Source organism: Ailuropoda melanoleuca, chromosome 5 (assembly GCF_002007445.2).
Source record: "Ailuropoda melanoleuca isolate Jingjing chromosome 5, ASM200744v2, whole genome shotgun sequence".
Lineage (NCBI taxonomy): Eukaryota > Metazoa > Chordata > Mammalia > Carnivora > Ursidae > Ailuropoda > Ailuropoda melanoleuca.
Window position 1 is genome coordinate 39,024,802 of NC_048222.1, and position 13,505 is coordinate 39,038,306.

Genomic DNA, 13,505 nt, shown 5'->3' on the forward strand with positions numbered 1-13,505 from the left:
AGCATCTCTGAAGGCCGGGGAAAGCAGGGGGTACCTCGGGCGGCCTGTGTGGGCCTTGCAGCGCCCGTCAGGCCGGGGGGCTGCCCACCACCCGGCAGCGGGACTGCGGGGAATCTTCCGTGTGAGGTCGCCAGGCGAGCAGACAATTCCGAAAACTGCTGAGGCTCTCCACGCCCTGGGAGTCCCTTAGGCTCCGTACGGTTAGCCCCTATCACCACCCAGAGCAGCTAAAAGTGGAATCGCTCCATTTCTCGTTTGACTCCCTCAGAAAACTGGCACTTCGAGGCAGGGGCTCTGGGAACAAAGCACGCTTGTTGTCCCTTGCCCTGGTCACGGGGGCTAGGCATGTGGGTTAATGACACCTAGGGGTTCAGCGACTGCAGTGACAATAAAATGTGTAGCAGGGAGAAGGCAAAATGGGCCTGCGTGGCTGTAAAACCTCGCAGACTTGACGAACCTTCTGGGCCTTGGCAGAGATGGCCAGCTGGTGGCAACACACAGATGTGGAGACAGACTTTGGTTTTCTCTCTGAGGTCTCGAGCCTTTTGCAGACAAAGACTCTCTCTGATCTTGCTCCTGCTGGACAGGGCCCTCCGTCAGCCCCTGGACAGGCTTGGAAAGAAAGGTAAGGAAGAAGACGACTTGGTTTTGGGGTGCTTGTGCCTGGGCCAGTCGCTGTGCAGGGCACCTGGCAAGCATTATCTTATTGAAATGGCACAGGAACCCTGAAAACAAAAGTCCTCACCTTCCTCGTGTTTACAGATGAAGAGACAAAGGCCCAGAGAAGCCCCGTGATTTGTCAGAGGCTGAATGGGGGTGTGAGTGGCAAAACTGGGACTTGCACGCAAAGCTGTTCTTCCCCTAGACCTGGTCACCAGGATGATTCCACAACCAAAATCAAACAAACAAACAACCCCCCCCCATCTATTGACTAAACTTACTGTGGTAATCATTTCACAAAATACACGTGTATCAGGTCTTCATGCTGTAACCCTGAAACATTTATAATCTTATCTGTCAATTGTATCTCAATAAAACGGGGCGGAAAATTGAAGTATAAATTTAAAGAATTCAAAGAGCAGGAAAACTTTTAAAATTAAATACCACCCCCTTTTCTCCCTGTCCCAAAGTCCATCTTTGCTAACATTTTCTTGTGATTCCTTCAGGAAGAAGGAACATGTGTAGGAATGGCTCTGTTTTGCGTGTGACACGAATGGGGTCACACGATACCCCCGAGGGGTTCTGCCCCTCGTTCTTTTTCACTCAGTAACACATCTGAGAGAATCCCCCCCACCCCTTTAGCACCAGGCCACCACCGTTCTTTTCCTGAACACCCGGTGTCCGCTTTCTTTGTTCATTTGAAAATCTGGTTTGGGGTCTTTTTCTTATCAAACCCTTAGAACTTACAGAAATCAGTTTTTGGTCAACTTTCTGTGTTACAAATACGTTTTCCCCATTTTTCACTGTAATATGTCAAATAAATGCTAGCATTTCTTGTTTCTAGAGGTAGCTCAAATGATTGCTTCCCAAGAACCATGGCCAGGGCAGGAGGGGGCTGTATTCGTTTTCTATGGCTGCCATAAAAAATTACCCCAAACGCAGTGGCTTAAAACCAGTTGAATTTACTGTTTTAGGTTGGCAGTCTACAGTGGGTCGGTGGGGCTCCTGGAGGTGCTGGGGAAGAGCCCTTCTCCTTGCCTCTTCAAGCTTCTGGGGCCCACCTTGATTTGCGGCCACTTCCTCCGTCCCCAAAACCAGAGCATAGAATCTTCTCTCCTCCCTGGCTCTGTTCCCATCCTTCCATCTTTTCTATTTGAGCCTCCTGCTTCCTTTTATAAGGATCCCTGGGATTATATTGGGCCCATCCAGGTAATCCAGGATAATCTCCCCATCTCAAAATCTTTAATTGCTTTGGCAAAGACCCCTTTGCCATGTAAGGTGACATATTACCAAATTCTAGGGATAAGGACATGGACATCTTTTGGCAGGCCATTAACCAGGGAAGAAAGGAAAGAGGGGTGGGAGGAAGAGGTGGTAGTATTGTTCCAAAGCACAGCCACCCCTCCTCCATCTCTGGCATTCTGGAACTTTCTACATGCAGTGTGACCTGAGCCTTATTGCAGACCTCTTCTTCCAACCCCACCTAAAACCCCTCCTTGTTCTTCAAGGGCTGTCACACGACCGTGTTTGTTTCTTACTCACTCCTGTCCTTCCACCCCTGCCCCCAATGGGGAACAGGGATGACTTCTAGAAATCAAGCTCTTGTGCTAAGAAATTAACTCTCACAGCTAGCTCTTACTTCCCCGCCAGGCCATACACGCCAGGAAGCCAAGCGCCAAGTCTTCAGCTCTTGTTGTTTCCTACCCGGCAGGCACCACCTGCCATCAGAGAGAAAAGGAAGGATCCAGAACTGGAAGAGAGGGAGCAAGCTGCTTCCCTCAGCCCAGCAGGCCTCCTGCACAGTCCTACACAAAGATGCCCTCTCTCTCTTCCCTGAGGGCCTCTGCTCGCCTGGGGCTCAGCTTGACTTCTCTCTCCCCTTGGGGGCCTGGGTTTCCTAAGAGCCACCTGGGAGCAAGGATTCTCGGGAGGACCCTGCCCCAGTTTCCATCGAGCCACCACAGGAGCAACGGGGACGCTCGGTACGAAGTTGAAGCTCTTTGCGGGTTCTGCTGGGGGTCGAGGGGTGAGGAGGGCAAGGGAAGGGGCTCAGATACTGTGTCTTGTTCGGGTATTTCCTCAGAGGCAGGGGGATGGACTGGATGGCCTCTTGGGGTCGCTACCAGTCTGACATATCCATAATCGCTGCATCCCCACCCCTGCGAACCCGCCTCGCGCCTCCTTCTCTGANCTTCATGCTGTAACCCTGAAACATTTATAATCTTATCTGTCAATTGTATCTCAATAAAACGGGGCGGAAAATTGAAGTATAAATTTAAAGAATTCAAAGAGCAGGAAAACTTTTAAAATTAAATACCACCCCCTTTTCTCCCTGTCCCAAAGTCCATCTTTGAACATTTTCTTGTGATTCCTTCAGGAAGAAGGAACATGTGTAGGAATGGCTCTGTTTTGCGTGTGACACGAATGGGGTCACACGATACCCCCGAGGGGTTCTGCCCCTCGTTCTTTTTCACTCAGTAACACATCTGAGAGAATCCCCCCCACCCCTTTAGCACCAGGCCACCACCGTTCTTTTCCTGAACACCCGGTGTCCGCTTTCTTTGTTCATTTGAAAATCTGGTTTGGGGTCTTTTTCTTATCAAACCCTTAGAACTTACAGAAATCAGTTTTTGGTCAACTTTCTGTGTTACAAATACGTTTTCCCCATTTTTCACTGTAGTATGTCAAATAAATGCTAGCATTTCTTGTTTCTAGAGGTAGCTCAAATGATTGCTTCCCAAGAACCATGGCCAGGGCAGGAGGGGGCTGTATTCGTTTTCTATGGCTGCCATAAAAAATTACCCCAAACGCAGTGGCTTAAAACCAGTTGAATTTACTGTTTTAGGTTGGCAGTCTACAGTGGGTCGGCGGGGCTCCTGGAGGTGCTGGGGAAGAACCCTTCTCCTTGCCTCTTCAAGCTTCTGGGGCCCACCTTGATTTGCGGCCACTTCCTCCGTCCCCAAAACCAGAAGCATAGAATCTTCTCTCCTCCCCGGCTCTGTTCCCATCCTTCCATCTTTTCTATTTGAGCCTCCTGCTTCCTTTTATAAGGATCCCTGGGATTATATTGGGCCCATCCAGGTAATCCAGGATAATCTCCCCATCTCAAAATCTTTAATTGCTTTGGCAAAGACCCCTTTGCCATGTAAGGTGACATATTACCAAATTCTAGGGATAAGGACATGGACATCTTTTGGCAGGCCATTAACCAGGGAAGAAAGGAAAGAGGGGTGGGAGGAAGAGGTGGTAGTATTGTTCCAAAGCACAGCCACCCCTCCTCCATCTCTGGCATTCTGGAACTTTCTACATGCAGTGTGACCTGAGCCTTATTGCAGACCTCTTCTTCCAACCCCACCTAAAACCCCTCCTTGTTCTTCAAGGGCTGTCACACGACCGTGTTTGTTTCTTACTCACTCCTGTCCTTCCACCCCTGCCCCCAATGGGGAACAGGGATGACTTCTAGAAATCAAGCTCTTGTGCTAAGAAATTAACTCTCACAGCTAGCTCTTACTTCCCCGCCAGGCCATACACGCCAGGAAGCCAAGCGCCAAGTCTTCAGCTCTTGTTGTTTCCTACCCGGCAGGCACCACCTGCCATCAGAGAGAAAAGGAAGGATCCAGAACTGGAAGAGAGGGAGCAAGCTGCTTCCCTCAGCCCAGCAGGCCTCCTGCACAGTCCTACACAAAGATGCCCTCTCTCTCTTCCCTGAGGGCCTCTGCTCGCCTGGGGCTCAGCTTGACTTCTCTCTCCCCTTGGGGGCCTGGGTTTCCTAAGAGCCACCTGGGAGCAAGGATTCTCGGGAGGATCCTGCCCCAGTTTCCATCGAGCCACCACAGGAGCAACGGGGACGCTCGGTACAAAGTTGAAGCTCTTTGCGGGTTCTGCTGGGGGTCGAGGGGTGAGGAGGGCAAGGGAAGGGGCTCAGATACTGTGTCTTGTTCGGGTATTTCCTCAGAGGCAGGGGGATGGACTGGATGGCCTCTTGGGGTCGCTACCAGTCTGACATATCCATAATCGCTGCATCCCCACCCCTGCGAACCCGCCTCGCGCCTCCTTCTCTGAAAACTCCGCACTTGACACCTCCCTGGACAAACGGCCATGGAATTTTTTTCCCACCTGATTTTAAAAAGAGCACATACCTCTTATTATAAAAAGAAAAAAAAAACCGGGCAATTTCAGAAAAACATAAAGCAGCAGCCAAATCCGATACCCGTAACCCGGATATCCAGAAGGAACCATGGTTAACATTTTAGCCTATTTCCTTCCAGTCTTTTTACTCTGTGTATCTATTTGTACTTCCTGCGAGAGGCTTCTTTCTGAGATCTTCAGGGGAGGGGGTGTCTCTGGAGATTAACTTACTCCCTCCAGGGGTCCCCAGTCGGGGACACTGTTCATGCCCTGTCCTGCTTGGGCGTCTTTCTTCCTCTCCTCTCTTCCTGTTGCCCCTCTGACTTCTCACCTCGTCCTGCTTCTGGGAAGGACCTCTCCTCCTAAAACGAATGAGGAACTTTGGAATCCACTCCTGCACCTCCCACATTCCCACGCTCTGGCTCTGAATGACCGTGGCTTGTCTGCGGCTTCCAGCTGCTGCGGCCGCTCTAAGACAAGGGCGTCCCTGCAGGAGGGTGCCGGAGATGCGGGAGGAGCGCAGGGATGGAGGGTAGGGGCGAGGGGTCTTTCGCCCAAACTGTAGCTGCTTCACCCAACGACATGTCTACAATACAATGGATCTCACCACCCTAAGACTGATTTCTTCCAGGAAAAAAGTCCCATAACCATACAAATAATATTTGACACACATAAGAAATTAATATTCTTCCCATTATTCTACTCGTAACTCTATTTCCTGTGAGCAAACACGCTGAGCTTATTAGCCCAAGAGAACATTTACCTCCTCTCCGTCAAGGTTAGATGACAAGATAGCCTTCATCAACTTGACGAAAAAGCATATCGCTTTAATTGCTTGGAAAGGAAATTGGGGCGGGTATAGGGTGGTGGTGAAAATCTCTTTTTCAGCCTATGACCTACCTATTTTTAACATACTTGAAATTATACAATTTTCTATTCTGCTTTTTTCCACAAGATGATAAACATTCTCTCAAGTTGTAAAAACTTCCCTCCAAACCCTGTCTTACATAAGCACCGGTTGAAATGATTGTGTAACATTCCACTGTAGAACACAGCCTGGGATTTTTAGGGTGAGAAAGTCAACGTCCCAGGATTCTTCTTGCTAAAGTAAGTCCTCCAGAGCCTTAATAAGTAGCCGGGGAATTGCTGGAGACTTTCCAAAGAAATCACTAATAGGGAACAGCTTACGTTAAATTGGAAATGTTCTAGGATATCACAGCTGTGTGCGAAAAGCATTGAGGCCTGACCTGCTGGAACCGTGTGAGCTGGGTCGAGAAACATATCCTAGGAGCAGCCAAGGTAGAAGAATTAAAAAAAGAAAAGAAAAGAAAAAAGACAAAAAAACCAAACCAGACACAAAAGGCACCCTACCTGGGAGACGGTGTCAGTAGCCATCAATCTGTCCCCAGGGAGTAGAAGCAAGGACGTTTTGTCTTGGACACAGGCAGACAGCTGTATTTCTGGATGGGAATGAACAGGACTGCAGCCAGCAAATTCCAAATTTTGAGCTCTGACCATCTCTGGGACTAGGTAGCTCTCAGTTCTCAACCCCGAGTGAACATTAAAGGAAAAAAAACAAAGGAAATGTCCAGGACTTGATTCATTCTGATTAAAGAAAAAAAAATCAGATTTTATTTTTCTCCGTGGAACCCTAGGGAAGCTCTCTGTTCAGTCTGTGTACTTTAGATGTTCTAGAACGCCTTTCTGAAGGTGGGCAGTAGACTCTACGACCTCCAGTAGGTGGCTCGTATCCGCCCCCACCAAGACTTGGCAGGAAGTGCTGAGCTATCAATGGTTTTACAGAGCATTTTGTGCCCAGGTGTTTTAATTTTGCAAACCCTATTTTCAGGTCTTATCATGATGGAGACGTGATTAGTAGGACAGGAATTGGGGGATGACAAAGAACTCGGCTCCTGACCGCCTTAGGGTCTTCTCAGACATTTCCAGCAGTCCTGAGTTTCGTCCAGACATCTGCAGGGGACCTTCCAGGGAAGTGGTGGGCTGCTCACCGCCCCATTAGGGCTCCTCCATGGCCTTCCCCAAGGGCCCAGCCCGAGCAGATGTGGCCCAGAACTGGGTGGAAAGCTATGGAAGAAGAAGCCTGTTGCATCACCAGCAGCTTCTGGCAGCCAGCCCTATAAATGGTCCCTCTCCGCCTAAGCCATGTCCCCCTGGCCCGTACTCAAGTGTCCCATCAGCCGCGTTACCTCCTAAGGCTGTCATGGACCCACTTCTCTTCCTCCCCAACACCAGCTCCCCGATGCGGGAGTGCTTCCCTGGTCTACCAACCTCCGATCTTTTTGCCTCCCGTCTGTGCCACAGGCCACAGCCAACCGATCTTTGTCATCTGAGAACTTCTGTTTCCAAGATGGTGTCAAGTTGGCAACGCCCCTTTCTTTTACGGGAAATCATCTAAAACCGAAAAGGAGTTGAGAGATAAAAGCACAAACTCCAGTTTTAGTAAGAGTCAAATCTAAGACACAAACGCCTAGAAGAGTTGACCCAGAACAACGGATCTTCCACAAAGGTGCTCATAGGAGGAAGGGGAGTGGGGGCCCCAGGCTATAGCGTCTCAAGGACAGCTTGCAAAACATTCGTCTAGAAGGTCGGGGACACACCTGGGGGAGCAATGGAGAAAGCCTTCATTTGCAACAGGGGGAAGCAGGTGCACACGCTGGTGGCGTGGGTTCCGCTGGACCAGGGCTATACCCGTATTTGTAAGAAGTAGTCTGTCTCTGTGGCAACGGGGGAGGAGAGATTTTGCACTGGGAGGAGCCGCACCGTTGGGTTGGTGAAGGGAATTCAAGACTAAGAGCCCTTCTATTGACCCCGGTCATCGGGAAAATTGAGCCCACCTGGAAGACAACCCTGGCCGTTCTCCTGCAGGAGGTTCAAGGGAGGGATAAAAAAATCGCCTGCTTCGATGATGAGTAATCTATACAAAGCAGGGACAAGAAATAAAGGAAGGGCGGGGAGGGGGGAAGGGGTTGGGGAGAAGAGACACACAGCAGGTGAAGAAGACACACCAAGAAATGTTGCCATGGAGCGAATGAAGAATCTAACCGGAAAATTCAGCGACCATAGGGAAACAGTCATCTCCATGAAGAAAGTGCCGACATTAGAGATCACGAAAGAGGTCATGAAACAGTAGGAAGAAATGAATCCCGAGCCTGACTGCTCAGAAAAAAAGACAACCGTCCAAACTCCATTCTTAAAGTCTAAAATCGGAAGGAGTAAAAGGGACAATAAATTCTGCTGAAAACTCAGCGAGAGATAGCAAGAGGAGGAAGGAAGGTCTGCAAAGTACATGGAGATAAAAAAAGGGCCCTCGGGGAAACTAGATGTGAAGGAGGAAGACAGATCTGTGGGTAGGCGTGTTCAGTCTTTCTGAGAGGGCACCCGGAAACCGATCATGTGCTGTGCCCCGAGGGAGGAGACGGGTGGCTGGGTGGGAGGAGCGCAGGGCTGGAAGGGAGAGTTTTCACTTTGCTGTTTTTTAAAATGTTGACTTGCATGAACACATTAGCTCTCCAAAAAGCATTCTGCTTAGGCAATCTCCACAAGCCCCCAGCACGCAGCACACCCACCAATCTGATTATGGTATTTACTCTTCCCTCTGAAAACCCTTGAATGGCTCTCCTTGCCGGTAGGATAGAGAGCTCACATCTCCAGATGGCTTAGTAGTGGGGCGATCATAGAATGTATTGCCCCCCAGGACAGTTTCGAGGTTGATAGTGGGTGCTACATGTGTCACCCGAGGCTAAGGTCACCTACCTATGCAGCGGTCATGACCTGACCCTTGCTGCCCTCTCCCACCTCACAACCTCGGGCCCCAGCCCCGGGAGGGAGGGGGTATCCCTAAGCCCAGCCATGCTCCAGACCTCTCCCCACGGGCTTCCCTGTATTCTCCCTCCTTTCCCCATCTCCCCCCCGCCTCCTCCCATGCCCTCCCCCTCCCGCCCCATCCTCTTCTGCCTAACACCCTTTGGGTCTGAGTGTACCTCTCAACACTTACACATTTTACCACTTCTAAAATGTACATTTCCCCCTCTACTTGTTCACATCTGAAATCAGCATAGGTCTTACCATCCAGGGCACATCCCGGTTTCAGCAGCAGCGTTTTTCCTGGTGGACCGTAAATCAATGGCACATTTTACAACAGACGGCGTCTTGGATTTGATGTCACATTATCACTCTGGACTGTAACTGACTAGTTCCACGGCTAGCTTCCCACTAACTGGGACAGCTTTGAGGGCAGTCCCATGCATGATTTTTCATTGAATCCCCAGTGCACTTACTGGGAAACAGTAGTGACACAGTGAATAAATTCAGCAATGGGTCAGAAATTTTCAGAAAAAAAAAATAAATTCGGCAGGGGATTTTCTCTTGAAAACTTTGGAAGGTTTTTTTCCCCCCTGAACATTTCTGGTTTCCTTGGGGTCTTCAGATCTCCAAATACCCAAACTTTTTTTTTTTTTTAAAGATTTTATTTATTTATTCGACATAGATAGAGACAGCCAGTGAGAGAGGGAACACAAAGCAGGGGGAGTGGGAGAGGAAGAAGCAGGCTCACAGCAGAGGAGCCTGATGTGGGGCTCGATCCCACAACGCCGGGATCACGCCCTGAGCCGAAGGCAGACTCAACCGCTGTGCCACCCAGGCGCCCCTCCAAATACCCAAACTTGATGATGGAATGAAGAAAATCAAGTTCCATATAAAATACTTTGTTTCTAACAGCAGACTTTAGATCTATAGAGGATAGTGAAATAAAAGTGAAAAATATATGTGTTTCTATTTTCTTTCAGAGTTTCCACCATATCCTTGCCTTGGTTCACAATGTTATAGTGACAAAGCACAGAAGAAATATTCATTCATTCAACAAACATCCATGGAGATCCCATAATGATTTGCCTGCACTTTGCTCCAAACTGAAACCACAGCAGATAAGACAAAGTCCCCTCCATCCCCTCCACAATGTAGTGATGGATGTGAAACAGTAACATATACACAAATTAAAATATAACATGCCAGAAGTGGTGATTGTAATGACGATAATAGGAGCATACGGCATTTTGCTACATGTGGGGTCCCCAAGCTTATCTGATCACAATGAGCACAAGGAAGCTCATTAAAAACAGATTCACGGGCCGTTGCCAGGCGCACTGATTGGAGATCTCCAGGGGAGAGACCTGGCAAAATGATTTGAAGGAATGCCCCAGTTGCTTCTTGTGATCACTGGATGCCTGGACTGTATCAGAGGTTTTGAAATTTGGCTACAAGATAGAATCACATGGAGCGCTTTAAAGTATCTGACATCCGGGTCCCTCCCCTAAAGATTGTGATTTAATCTACCTGGGTGAGTCCTGACTTTTGTATTTATTTAAAAGCTCACCTGGGGATGCTAGGGAGCGGCCAGAGTTGAGAACTGAGGCCCACGCGGTCTGGGGGATGGTTGGAGATCAGAATCAGGAGCTTGCCGTGCTGGGCTTTCCGCTGCCCACGCTGTCTGGGAGGCAGGCATTAGGCTCCTCTCATCGGCTGCCTGCCTGTGTCCGAGGCTAAATGTCTTCAGATCCACGCCCAGAGGCAGACAGATGGCTGACTGGAGTACTGTGCCTTTTGCATCTGCTTTTATATTTTTGGTTTGCCTTCTTTTGGCTCTGCTTCCTGTACAGAGCCAAGTCCGAGAGGTGACCCCCTGCTGTAACATTTCAGCCATTCGCGGCCCGAGACCTTCGGTGCACAGCTGCGACTACCTGGAGGCCCCTTCCGGTCACCGAGCACCCACTGCTCCCATTAGCGACTTCGTTGGAAATTCCTCAGCGTATCCTTTCCATTAGTAACTTCGGTTTGAAATCTCATCAAGTCTACAAGGTGCTATGCCTGCAACCCAATAGGCAAACAACCTCACAGAGGAAGGAAGGAAGGAAGGAAGGAAGGAAGGAAGGAAGGAAGGAAGGAAGGAAGGAGAGAAAGAGAGAGAGAAAGAAGGAAAGAAGGAAAGAAAGAAGAAGGAAGGAAGGAAATGATTTCCTTTTTTAGCCCAAAATTTCCAAAATCATTACAACCCTACACCTGGCCTCTGCGGGGAATTGAAGAGGTAGAGGAGAAGATCGGGGTCCCAGGACATTCAGGCGAGGGACGCCTCGCTCTTCTCTTTTCCTATGTATGACTAAGCCCTGCAGTCGCTCCCGCTCTGACACACAGTGGAAGGGCACCCCCACACCTGCCCTTGGTTGGAGCTGGATGACATCTGGGAACCTTGGTGACTCCATTTATCCATGCTGCTGGAAGAATCAGTGGGGGGGGGGTGCCCGTAACTGAGGCAGCAGGTCCTGACCCTCACACGTAGTAGGCAGTTCTGATTGTTACTTCCTCCGCCTTCTGGTGTTTTTCTTCTAGAGAACTGATTGTGTCGGGACTTTTCTATGTCATTGCTCAATGAGCTGGAAACGGCAGCCCCCGCTGATTAGAATGCTGGTTTGCAGGGAACAAGCCCGAGTGTTGACATTTGCAGCAAGCTTTCTTGCTCAACTTTAACCACTTTGCAGATCTAATCCTGCTGGCACTGCCTGTGGGAGATACTCCTGTGGCCAGGACGGGCGCGCCGAGTCCCATCAGACACCCACGGAAAGGGCAGGATAATTCGTTTCCTTTAGGGCTCCAGCCAAGTTAGGTGGACACCACGTCCACTTGGCGCATGACGGAAGCTAACTTGTATTGAGCGTTACTTGTCTGGCACATAGGAGGAGCTCAATACATGTTGACAAGCTGAATAATGTGAAGGAATGATTAATTAATTGCATAGGCCGGAATGAACTGTGCATTTTTATTGGGTACTATTTATGTTGCTGGCACAAGTGGCCAGTTTCCAATATCGATGCCTTTGTTGGAGCACAGCATGGCCACCTTCTCACTCTGTTCCTCTGTGGCCTTCCCTTGGGGCATGGCAGAGAGAGAAAGTTCTCCAGCATCTCTTCTTAGAAGGACACTAGTCCTACTGGATCAGGGCCCCACCCTATGGCCTCATTTTCCCTTATTACCTCCTTATTCCAAATAGGGCCACACGGTTAGGACTTCAACATGGGAACTGGTGGGGGGGCCAGGGGAGGGCACACACACATGCCAGCCACAGCATGACCCTCCAGGACAGTCAGTCCTATGAGTGAGAAACCCTGGAGACCCCTTTCACAGACTGGCGCGGAGGCTGGGGCAGGGGGAGATGGCGGGAGGCTGCTGGAGGAGTGGCGGCATGGGCTGGCCGGGAAGGTGGTGTGTCACCGAGAGAGGTAGCGAGGGCGGGTGAGCCTGCCAGGCCCTGGAAACTTCTCCGGAAAGGCCTGGAGGTGGGGGCGAGCTGAGTCTCAGAGGAACTGGAAACTGGCTAGGGGGGCCGGTGCAGGGAACAGAGAGGAGCCAAGGCGAAGAGAGTTGGCAGAGACCCCAATGGCTCTTGTACCACTCTTAAGGTCGTCGGGTCCCCAAGCTGATGTGATGCAAACTCAAGGAGCAAAACATGTCGTTGCTGTGGAAATAATGTGATGGGGGAAAAATCAGCTCTTTGTGAAGTGTCATTTATGTTTCGGTTTTCCCTTTCAATTTCAGGGAGGGAGGTGGTGGCGTCCTTCCGTTGGCCTTGTAATGTTTCTGGCCTCTCCAGGTCTGTATGGGGCTCTGATGGTGATTTCCTGAAGGCCAACGGGAGCTATGGAAGGGTTGACACAAGGGAGGGGGTAGTAAAAAAGAGGCCAGCTTTCTCTTTGTTTCATCTCGGGGGATGCAGGGAAGTGGGTTCAGTGAGGCTGCTGGGATGGGGGGCCCAGCCTGCCGGGAGGGAAATGGAGGAGTATGGGGCTTGTCTGACGGGCCCAGGTGCCTCAGGTCTGTAGTCTCCTGTCCGACTCCAGGTCCAGAGGCCCTTCCCAGCCCCCTTCTCATGCGGTGGCCTCGGCAGGGGCGCAGACAAGGGCAGTGACCAAGAGGCCGATCCCTGGGGTGGAAGCTGGCTTCCTCGCCCGTGGCAGCCACAACCTCGGAGGGGTGCAAACGGCCTGGGGCTTCTCTGTGCCCCGTCCTCCCGTCTCTGGTTTGTACCCAAGGCCCCGACTGATTCTTCCCTAGGCCCTTATGCAGAATCTTCGTGGACTTCCCAAGCCTGGGGACTCTGGGGCAGCCACTGTCCCCGCAGGGCAAGGAGAATAGAGCACCCAGGGGAGCGAGAGTTCCCCACCCCCCTCCCTGCTCCAGGCTCACCACTGCACCCCACTTCCCCTTTCTCCCCTGATGTCCCTCGGCCACTCTGTGTGGTCTGTGCCCTGCCCCTTGGTTGTAGACACCCTCCCCACCCCTGCACCCCCTCCGTACCTCAAACCCCACAAGGGGAGGGAGGGGTCCAGGGGAAAGGAGGGATCAAATCAGGCAGTTCCCATCCTCTTCCTCAACAGACCGTCCTGAGCACCAGGGCTGGCAGCCTTCCCCCAGTGAGTGAAAGGCCACGGAGGGGCTTCCTTGCTTCCCCCCCCCAATATTTTATTTATTATAGAGAGAGAAATAGCAAGAGAGAGCAGGAGCAGGAAGGAGGGAGAAGCAGGCTCCCCTCGGAGCAGGGAGACCGATGCAGGACTCAATCCCAGGATCCAGGGATCATGACCTGATTCAAAGGCGGACGCTTAACCGACTGAGCCACCCAGGGGCCCCGGCTTCCTTGCTTTTCTGAG

At 50.8% G+C, this 13,505-nt stretch overlaps 1 long non-coding RNA gene across 1 annotated transcript in view; it reads right to left on the reverse strand.

Annotated features, from left to right (window-relative positions):
- The window catches only part of LOC105238245, a 23,902-nt gene extending 15,789 nt beyond the window's left edge, over positions 1–8,113 (reverse strand). The window contains exons 1-4 of the long non-coding RNA XR_004625559.1: positions 7,644–8,113; positions 7,078–7,200; positions 6,160–6,873; positions 458–612 (exon numbers count right to left, since the gene is read on the reverse strand). This is a non-coding gene — a long non-coding RNA (uncharacterized LOC105238245). The remainder of the gene's footprint in view (positions 1–457; positions 613–6,159; positions 6,874–7,077; positions 7,201–7,643) is intronic.
- Positions 8,114–13,505: the final 5,392 nt, after the last annotated feature.